Below are 10128 nucleotides of genomic sequence, written 5' to 3'. Positions count from 1 at the left end.
AAGTTGGGCTTGGGACCCAATAATGGGTCATGAAGCACCTTAGATAATCTCCAGAATTTAATTTAAAGGGCAATAAAATAATTACTGATGTAATATTTTCCCCCTAACTATTACAAAAACACAAAATAAGTATAAATAAGTATTTATATTTGTGTACACGCTGTTTAGATTGTCAAAAAGCTTGTGTTTTTAGGGTTATTAAAGTTTGTGTACTCAGACCAGTAACGTTTGGTGTCACAAGTTTTTGCCATGAATATTTTGTGGGTCAGAAGATAAAAAGTTTGTGAAAGTGTCAAAGGCAACAGTCAAGTCAAGAAGGACAAGAACAACAAAGTTGCCACTATCATTTGCTATTAAAATGTCATTAAAAACTCATTAAAAATGCAACATAGCTTAGTTGATACAGCTTTTTATTATCGCCCAGCACTGAAAGGCAAAGGTCCTCTGTTAGCAAAATATTTATTAGGAGCCACTAGACAAATTTTAAGTAAAGTCAAACGATGATCATTGTATAAACTTCTTCAACAGATTCACTTTTACAGTCAGTTTGATTAAGAGGAGGGGGGCGGAATTCTACGCCACAATCAAGTAACTGTTACTTTCAGTTGTTATGAAAATGCTGTATATATCAAAAACAAATTTGCATCGTTTAAACACCTTGACATTGGCCTCTGTCTCTTTAAGAACCTCCTACCGTTTCTGACACTCCCACTTCAGAATGTCTTCAGAACAATACTCTGGGGGAGGGGTGCTCTGTGGGGCGAGAGCTCAGCTGCAGGCATTGGCCTCATCTGAAATCTGATTGACCCCCTGAAGTGCCCCTGTCCTGTCACTCATCTGTCTTTTGCCCAAGAGGGACTGCAGTTCCTCTTTCAAACAGTAGTGGCGCTAATGAGTCAAAAAGGAAAGTCCAGCAGCAAGCTTACACGTCTATTTCAATTTGAATAATCCTGCAGAAAAAGTATTTTAAATGACAATGATGGCTGGATTTTCTCACATGTGTGTTTAAGAGTACTTTCTTTATGTACAGCATAAATGCATGTGAAATTGATAAGGAGTACTTACTGTTCAAGCTTTTACAAGTTTCTGAACACGTGTGACTGATTAAATTTATACACCTTACAAAAACTGGGGATTTGTGTGCAAACATGCTGAACAAATATGTAATGAATCACTCTATGTAATTAATACCCGCTTAATCTCACAAAGTAATATCTCAAGCAAGATCTTTTCGTTATGAAATCTTAAGAATGACAAGACATTACCTCTGATCATGAAGGTGAAAAATGAAAACTTGTGACCTGAACAGATTTCTCAAAATAAAGTAATTTATTTTAGATATATGAACAGGATTAAACATACAAACATTTATTAAAATATTATATGAATAAATGAGCACAAGTTATATTTTTCGATATAAAAATTCCACTCAGAGTTGACAAAAAACAGTAAATTCCAGGTGTAGTAATTCACTGGCACGCTGCTTAACTAAGCTTACGTAAATAAGAATAAAGGTAAAGATTTAAGCTTTAAGGAATAGGAGGAAAGGAAAGAAATTAGTGAATTTAGCACTGTTCTTTAAATTAGAGTAATTCCAGACCAGCACCAACGTTACAGTATGTCAGACCAGACATCTCCGGGGGCTAGACTTCCTTCGACGTTTATCTCAGTAAACAATTGTCTACCTTTTGATGTCTTCACAGCATGAGACCGCAGGCAGGTAGACGGTTTTGAGAGTGTCGGCATCCCAGTCCGCCAAAATGGATAACGTCCGTCATGACATCAGGGGGGTTGAGAAGACTCCTTGTCTCACCCCTAAGGAGCCTCCAGTGGCTCCAGGCGCGGTCTCATCAAACAGTGCTTCTCGGCATTTTAGTAACATCCATGCAGGTGTCCAGCAGGACATTCACTCCTCAGAGAGACTCAGACAGAACCATCCGCTCAGGCCAACAGACAAAGAACAACTGTCTGTTAACTGTTCTGAACAGAAAATTAGTTTCTTGAGAGGAAAAGGTGAGAAAGAAAACAAAACTGTTTTCCCACACTTGTGCGGCCAGCTGTGAGTTCTTATCAGAAAGGACCTTGGAAGTCAGAAAAAAGCAGACTACACTAACTGTGTCTTAAGACTCACTTCACCTAAGGTTCTAAACCTGAACAGTCCACTTTGCACAGATGGATTAATAGTGAAACTAATAGTACACAATTATTAATCTATTAAACCCATTAAGAAAAATGATTAACCCAGTACTACGAAAAAACATTAAAACACATTTCAACCCTTTTTCTTTTCACAGTGTTATACTCTGGAACAAAGAGAGATGCAAAGATTAATTCAATAAAACTTTGAGTAATGATATATTGATCATAACCTCTTTTAAAAGATTAAATGAAAACACATATAGAATATATTGTTGTATTCACTTAAAGAAAATAAAAACACTTTAAAATGATTTTCTTCTTATAAGTGTAAAATATAAAATCAAACACAAAAAATAGAAATGTTTTTTTTTCACCAGGGTTACCCCTACAAATACTTGTCCCCTCTATGAATACTGTGGCCCCTTGATGGCCCTGTACGCAAGACATCTTGTGAAATCACATGAGATAACATTTAATATTTTCAAAACTTGACTGAAATAGCTGACGCTTCAAATCCTCAACAAATGTAAGGTCTTTATTCAATCATCATTCACTCCTCCTCATTAATTCTATATAATCCCAGAATGAACACGTTTCATGTATTTGACACATTATATATAAATAGTGAGATTAACTCCAAAACTTGAGTAAGTTATTCTGCTTAAAGTTTTGTTCACAAATTTAGCAGATTGACAGAATAGGAGCACTTGTAAATGATTAGTATTTAATTATCCAATTAAGTATTTAATTAACTTCTAATGAAGAAAAGTGTCTAATTAAAGTTAACAACCTGTGAGGAGTTGTCTAAGAGCAAACTTCAGCCCCTATAATCAGATGAATGCTGCTGCTGTATTATTGTTAAACTGAGATAGAGGTCGTTATTTCATCTCATTCAATTTTACTGCTTCTTATTTCTCAGATTTATTGGCTAAATTGAACAATTTATTAAACACTTTGATCTTAAATCAGCCAATAATGCAGCCTGACCTTTGCATTGTATGACTCAAAGGAGGCTTGCAAAAAGAGAAAAAAGAAAAAAATGCACATTTAAAAATTACTGGTTCTCATTAAATCCATTCACTGCATCAATTATCTGTGAGGGAAAATTATATATTTGAAGGAGAACCTAACCCCGATTTAAATGAAGCGTTCAGTGTATGATTTAGGGTTAATTATATTCCTGAAAGAAATGAAAAAAAAAAACATTAGTTATGCATGTAATGCATAAAATTGTCTTCATACAAGGAGGTGGCAGGAAAAACAATATTTCCGCCTGAACATTTTTTTTCATAAGGGCAAAAAAAAAGATTGTTCCACCTCTGCAGAGATACCAAATCACTGGTAATAAGTGTGGGAGAATAAAAGATTTAATTCTAAATTGAACCCTTTTTTGATTCTGACGCTATTACAGCTGCTGCCGCGTGGCCTCCAGTGTTATTAGTGCTTTTTTCACATTAAGTGTGGCCTGTTATTTCTCTCTGCAGGCCGCTTTGAAGTGAACTCAGCGAGGAGCGTCCTAAACCACGCAATATTTGGGTGAGTTTCCAAATTTGAATGTCATTTACTTGTTTACATTCCCATACATCTAGTACATAAACATTAATAAAAAGCAGTTTTGGAAAATGCACAAAGAGAGAGACTTTAACAGCACTGTGCTGAAAGCACGTTACTGCCCTTTGACTTTATCGATCTCTCATGGTCTGTATTTTTGACTCATCATGCAAGCATCCTTTGCAGAAAAGTAAAGCCTCCTGCCTCCCTGCTTTCTTCCCCCCCTTCCACATTTTAACATAAATGGATTTCTGAAATGCAGCATCCGATTCTTTTCCTCGCCTCGGTCACATGCAGCTTTAACCTCGTGTTTGCTTCGGAGGGGAAAGCGAAAGCCTCTGTGCAGAGACTCTGTGAGCTATCCTCTCACAGGCATGCTTGGCCTGGTGCCACGGCTGTTTGCCTCATAGCCTGCTCAATGGGAGTCAGCTCCATTATCAGAGCCGCTGCCTCGCCACCCTGCAGCAAACCCGGCGTCCTCTGTTCCTGCAGATTTAATTCCTTATCTCAGTATGGAAAACAGCCTCTATGACGAACAGCAGCAAAGACCCAGGGCTACTGTGAGCACGGATTGAGAACACATACAGTAGATGTCCCGATAAACTTATTTGTGTTTTCAGCACCTAATATGGAAGTGCGGTTAGAGGTCACAGATCAGCAGGGGAATTTGCTGCATACAGTAAATAATTATTCATGGAGGAAAAGCTCTCGTCACCATCATAGTGTACATTAAAGCAATTATTCATGAAGCTGCCATAAAGCAGGCGAATATCTGTAATGTGCTACCATTATTCTGGGGAAGAACAAGTTGTCCTCATGTTTTGTTTGCAGATTAATAATAGCTGCTCTACCAACTGCTGTACTCTCACATGACATAAACTCAGCATGAACCAGAGCCTCGTGTGTGCGCCTTTTGTAAAAAGTCTTGCAGGAGCGCATTATCACCTCACAGAAAATAGAGCAGCTGGATATTCTTTATGACAAATGTTCATAAATGCCTTTGTATGAGAGAAATATCCAAGCTTCTCACTGTGACATTTTTTGGACTTCTTTTCCCTTTTTTCTTTCAGGAATTTGCAAAATTTCTTTCTAGTTTGAGTCGTACAAAAAGCAATGCATGTCTCAGAGCCAGTAGATCTGACTGTTTTATGGCTTTTTCAGACTTTTCCTAACAGCTTTGTCAATGTCAAGAAAGGCTACTGCAGTGGTAATTTGTGTGTCAATGTTACCAGATCCCCAAAGCAAAAGTTATTATGTTATCATGCTAACAGTTTTTCATTTTCTTTTTGCGGTAATCCTCTGACAGGTCTGTACTTACTGATAATAGTGCCATCTCACCTGGAGTGTAATGTAAAATCGTACGCTGATAAATTCCTGAAGAATTAAAGTGTAATAAGAAGATAAGAACAGCAGGGAATTGTGCTGAAATCCGTAAACCACTTAAACATACAGAAATAAATAGAACTCACACTGCAGGTCTCAATTTCCGTCCGTCCGTCCATTTTCTTCTGCTTATCCGGGGTTGGGTCACGGGGGGCAGCAGCCTACACAGAGAGACCCAGACTTCCCTCCCCCCAGCCACTTGGGCCAGCTTATCTTGGGGAATCACAAGGCGCTCCCAGTCCAGCTGAGAAACATAGTCCCTCCAGTGTGTCCTGTATCTTCCTCTGGGTCTCCTCCCAGTGGGACATGCCTGGAACTCTTCACCAGGGAGGCATCCAGGAGGCATCCTAACCAGATGCCTGAGCCACCTCAACTGGCTCCTCTTGACGTGGAGGAGCAGCCCTCCCGGATGACTGAGCTTCTCACCCTATCTCTAAGGGAGAGCCCAGACACCCTGCAGAGTAAACTCATTTCAGTTGCTTGTATCGGCGATCTTGTTCTTTCGGTCACTACCCAAAGTACGACACTGATACGACCTGCATATGCAGAAGATAACGTGATGTCACAGCTCTCTGTTTAGTGAATTAGCTAAACATGGATGCTACATGTTAGCATGTCAGTACTGAAGTTCTTGTGCAACCAGAGCCGATGAAATAATTACCTGGCATGCTTGTTTAGTTCACTGTTCACATTTGAACCAGCCTCTGGTCAGCTGCGTTGATGCAACATTTTATATTTGAACAAAGCGATGCGTTAAAAGAAAAATATAGATTGAGTAACTTTAGGATTGCTACAGTCCACGACCGACTTTGGATGTTAATGTCATATGTTTCTGAGGATTTTCAGCCATCCAGGACATGGGAAACTAAAACAAACAATATAACGCATCTGGACTTCTGTTAAAAAAATGTTTTGGGTCACATTTGACTGCCGTGTGAATGTAGCCAAAGAAAAATGATTACAAATTTAACTTTTGGGACATGAAAGGCTGAAGATTGCTAAATATTTACAAAAGTTGGAATTATAACTATACATTTTACTAATTTGTTCCTTCTGTTTAGGTTTATGGTTAGGTTTATGGTTGCCTCTACCTATAATATGTTCACCTCAGCTTTGCACAAGCTAATTTCTGTGAGGAGTAAAAACTGTGAGGTAGTTAGTTTGTGGCTTTGATTAGAAGACAACCCTTTGAATCATGAACATTTTGTACTAGCTTATCATAAATTTTCAAACTTTACTGTCTGTTTTGTTTTTGTTTTTTCAGAATGCAGAATTTATTTTCTGTTTAACAAAATTGTGATACAAAATAGGAGAGTAAAAAAATGCACGGCCACTGACATAAAAATACATTGGAATGGCAATCTACAGCACTAGGTGAGATTTATGGCTGCCATTTTGCGAGGTGCTATGCTTGTCACTGTATTAAGAAATATGTTTTGTGAGACCTTCTCAGGAGTGAAGAACATGAAGAACATAAAATCAGAAGTGAAGACTTAGATTATGTGAACAGTAAATTCTTTAGGTGCCAAATCTAAAACTGATATATTCGAACGTTGTTTGGTAGCTTTTATTGTCTTTATTTGGAAAATATTGTAATTGCAAAGTCTAAGAATCAAAATACAAAACTAAATCTGAACAAACATTGTATTTTGATATAAATGAGAACACGTGGCCAGTAAGCAGTGCAGATTTTGACTCGTTGTCAGGCTGCTGAGCTGTGTGTGATGTGGCCCTCTGAGTGGACATTGATTTTTGATTTTTCTTGCTTTTTAACCGTCAATCCTGTGGGATGCTTGTCTGCACAAAAGTGGAAAGTCTGGTTTTCAAGCTGCCCTGCTCTGAGCCATAATTTGGTGACTTGAATGAAATAGAAAGTTAATTATCCATATTATGAGCAATGACAAAGCCTTTAAAGACAAACCCCACTGCATTGGGAATTTAATTCATCTAAAACACATGAAAGAAGATGTAGCACTTCTTATGTTTTAATGACATCAGTGAGGATGGGGTTGAGTGGATTGTCTGGTTTGTTGAATTAGTTTAGCATAAAGGCCATCCAAAAGATTTTAGCGTGTGGTGTTAAATCAAAAGCAAGCTGAACAATGGTCATAAAATACTTGGTTTTATTAAGTCCTGAAAATATATTTTTTGGTCTCTTTAAATGGTGAACTGGTAGCAGGACACATGTTTGGCACCTTGTTCATCTTATTACATGTGAAACGCAGGTGACGATTCTTTTAGCAGTCCCTCTAAAAGATGTTCTCTTTTGCGACTGATGTGTGACTGAAGTGAAGTGCAGCCAAATTTCATATTTCATATTATTTAGTAACGATGCCAACACTGGGACCTTTTGCTGCTTATTAAATTGTGCATTTTGCAATAGGAGATTAATGCAAATTTGTTAAATAAATATAGTAAAATACCATAATTGAAAAATAATCAAAGGTAAATAAGCTGTTATACATTCACAAGAGTCCTGGAGTGTGGTGTGTGAAATAGCAAATGTTTGCAATCCCTTTAGGTTATTTGCAGACTTTTTTGCCAAGTAAAATGTTCAAATGATCATGAAGTAAGACTACTTATGTTCACTCAGTTTAATCTTTTATAGCATCAGCATTTTGCAATTGTGGATGCATTTATATTCATGAGGTAATAATATAAAAAAAGGCTGGTTTTGTCTGCTCTGTAACGCTAAAATATAAAACAATGCAATACGTGAATGCACATCATGACAGACATTGAAGCAGGTGAGCTAAAGCAGCAAAGGGCCACACCAGGTTCCACTCCTGTCACCTATAAACTGGAAACGGAGGCAATGAATCACACAGGCTTACCAAAACTGGACACTAAGAGATCGGATAAACAGTGTCTCATCTGATGAGTTTCTGTAAACCCTAGAGATGGTTGTGCCTGAAAATACCAGTAAATCAGCAGTTTCTTCAGGATAATCGGTTACAGCAACAGAACAGACAGTTTGTTCTGCAGCACCTCAGCTTTGCCCGTTTATTTTTGTTCAGGAACCTCAGAATCTGTTGTCCTGCAGAGAAACACCGGTTCTCAGGTCTGCTTACAAATTGTTCTTCAAAAGGAGAATACACAAGTGTCTGCCAAAATCCAGCAGACATTCATATTTGCAAAAAACTGTAAACATTTTTTTCGTAAAACAGACAATCCAGTAGTTTCAACGTTTGCTTTGTGATTCAGCAAGTTCAGAACATCAGCACATTTATCCCACAGGTTTTGTTATGATTCTCATTTCTGATCCAACTCTTGCTGAGAGCCAAAGCTTTTCTTTTTTCTTCCCTGAAAACTATAAGCATTGTTTGTGTGATCCTAATCCGTAATGGTAAACTCAACTGCTTCCAGACAGTTTTCATGAAAAATGATCTTAAACACATTTAACCCAAATATGAATATAAATCTAAGGTTGCCGCAAAGTAAACAAGTAAATAAATAAATATTGTGCAATTTAATTAGTGCGGCTGCTTTGGGATGCTTGTAAAATGCTGAGTTAACAGTTTTGTTTCCCTTACGTTTGACAAAGGGTTCATAAGCATTACCCCAGGTTATTAAAAAATACCCAGTGTTTCCTATAAAGAATTTAATAATTATCCTAATACATTAGCTTAATTAATCAGCCCCCAGCAAGGCGTTGTATAAATGATTGAGCACGAGTAGCAGTGCAAAAGTTCGGGTGAGTTTTTTTTATCATTTAAAATGAACATAACTTCACAATTTATATAGTTTTTTAAGTTTCAACCCCTACAGTTTCTCAGATGTTTTACTTGTAAGATGTAGAAGAGAAAAAAAAACTTAAATGATTTTAATGTAACTCTGGCATTAAAAGCATCAGAAAACGTGCATTCTTTCAAGAAACGCTTGGCCCATTAATTATTAGTTGTTTTACAGCTGGTGTTTGCTTTTTAACTTCTTTGATCCCTTATTCTGGTAATAGCTGAAGTCGTGACTCACTCAATTACAGATAAACACATTAGTAAATGGAGGTTAACAGTCAGTGATAAGGTCAATTTAGCTCGGTGGTTCAAGGTTTTTTCGCTCCTTTTTTTTCCCTGATGTTTTTAGAGCAATCCTCCATCACGACTTAATGTTGTGAAATTACAGATTTTTTTCTTTTTTTTTAATCTACCTTTCATCATTCACCCCTCCCCCCTCTGCGCATCCCCTGATCTGACAACATCCTCGGGATAACGCTCATACATCATCATTAGAGAGCATGGACTCAGGCACTTTATCAGAGTTTGCAGTCCAGCGAAAAAAGGTACAAAGGGGGCAGAAAACCAATCTCTTTGATAAGCAACTGCTTATGATGAAGAGGTGAGTAAACATTCCACTAATACACTTTCCCATATATACAGTTCGCCAAGGCTTACCGTTTCACTCGACAGCAATTTTACGGTTTGATCCCAAAGACAAGCAAAAGGCAGGATGTCGTCCGGTTGGATCTTTATTAGCTTGCACCACCGGAGGCAAAAGAGTGGAAATCGTTTGCTCATGTCTCTGTGTGTGCATGCTTGTATGTTGTGTCAACAAAATATCTCATGAATCACTGAACGGATTTGAATGAAACTTTCATTAAGTAGCCATTGCCCATCTAGAAATGATTAACTTTTGGAGTCTGTATAATTAAAGATGGTGGCTAAAGCTAAGTGAGCAAAAACACTATTGATCATTTTTAATGCAGTCAAGTTAACAGAGATTGGACTAAAATCATGGTGTAGTAAAATAGTCATTCACAACTTGTGCTGTAAGCAGGGCCGGATTAACACTTCGCTGTACCCTGGGCAACAATATTCAAGGGCCCCATCATCACGACCCCAGGATTACCATAGTCTGGTAAAAACAGAGTAAATTATTGCAATGTATAGTAAATATACTCAATGCTTCAAATTCTAAGTGTATTTTGATGTACAACTGCTCATAGAACTGCAAATACACTGCTATGTTCTCTTGTCAAGGACACTCATTCACATGATGCTATGAAAACAAAACATCAGTATAATCTGGTAAACATGACCCACTACATTGAGATCGAGG

At 37.6% G+C, this 10128-nt stretch overlaps 1 protein-coding gene across 2 annotated transcripts in view; it reads left to right on the top strand.

Moving 5' to 3' along the window:
• Positions 1-10128, top strand: part of lrfn1 (leucine rich repeat and fibronectin type III domain containing 1) — a 54596-nt gene that overhangs the window by 10717 nt on the left and 33751 nt on the right. Inside the window, exon 3 of one of the 2 annotated variants that reach the window (XM_014027961.1) lies at positions 3624-3675. The exons of the other annotated variant lie outside the window; for it this stretch is intronic. The gene's annotated coding sequence lies outside the window, so the exon portion shown is untranslated. The remainder of the gene's footprint in view (positions 1-3623; positions 3676-10128) is intronic. 2 annotated transcript variants of the gene reach the window in all.

Source organism: Austrofundulus limnaeus, unplaced genomic scaffold (assembly GCF_001266775.1).
Source record: "Austrofundulus limnaeus strain Quisiro unplaced genomic scaffold, Austrofundulus_limnaeus-1.0 Scaffold704, whole genome shotgun sequence".
NCBI lineage: Eukaryota > Metazoa > Chordata > Actinopteri > Cyprinodontiformes > Rivulidae > Austrofundulus > Austrofundulus limnaeus.
The sequence above is the reverse complement of the archived record's forward strand: the minus strand, read 5'-3'. Positions and strand labels throughout refer to the sequence as shown.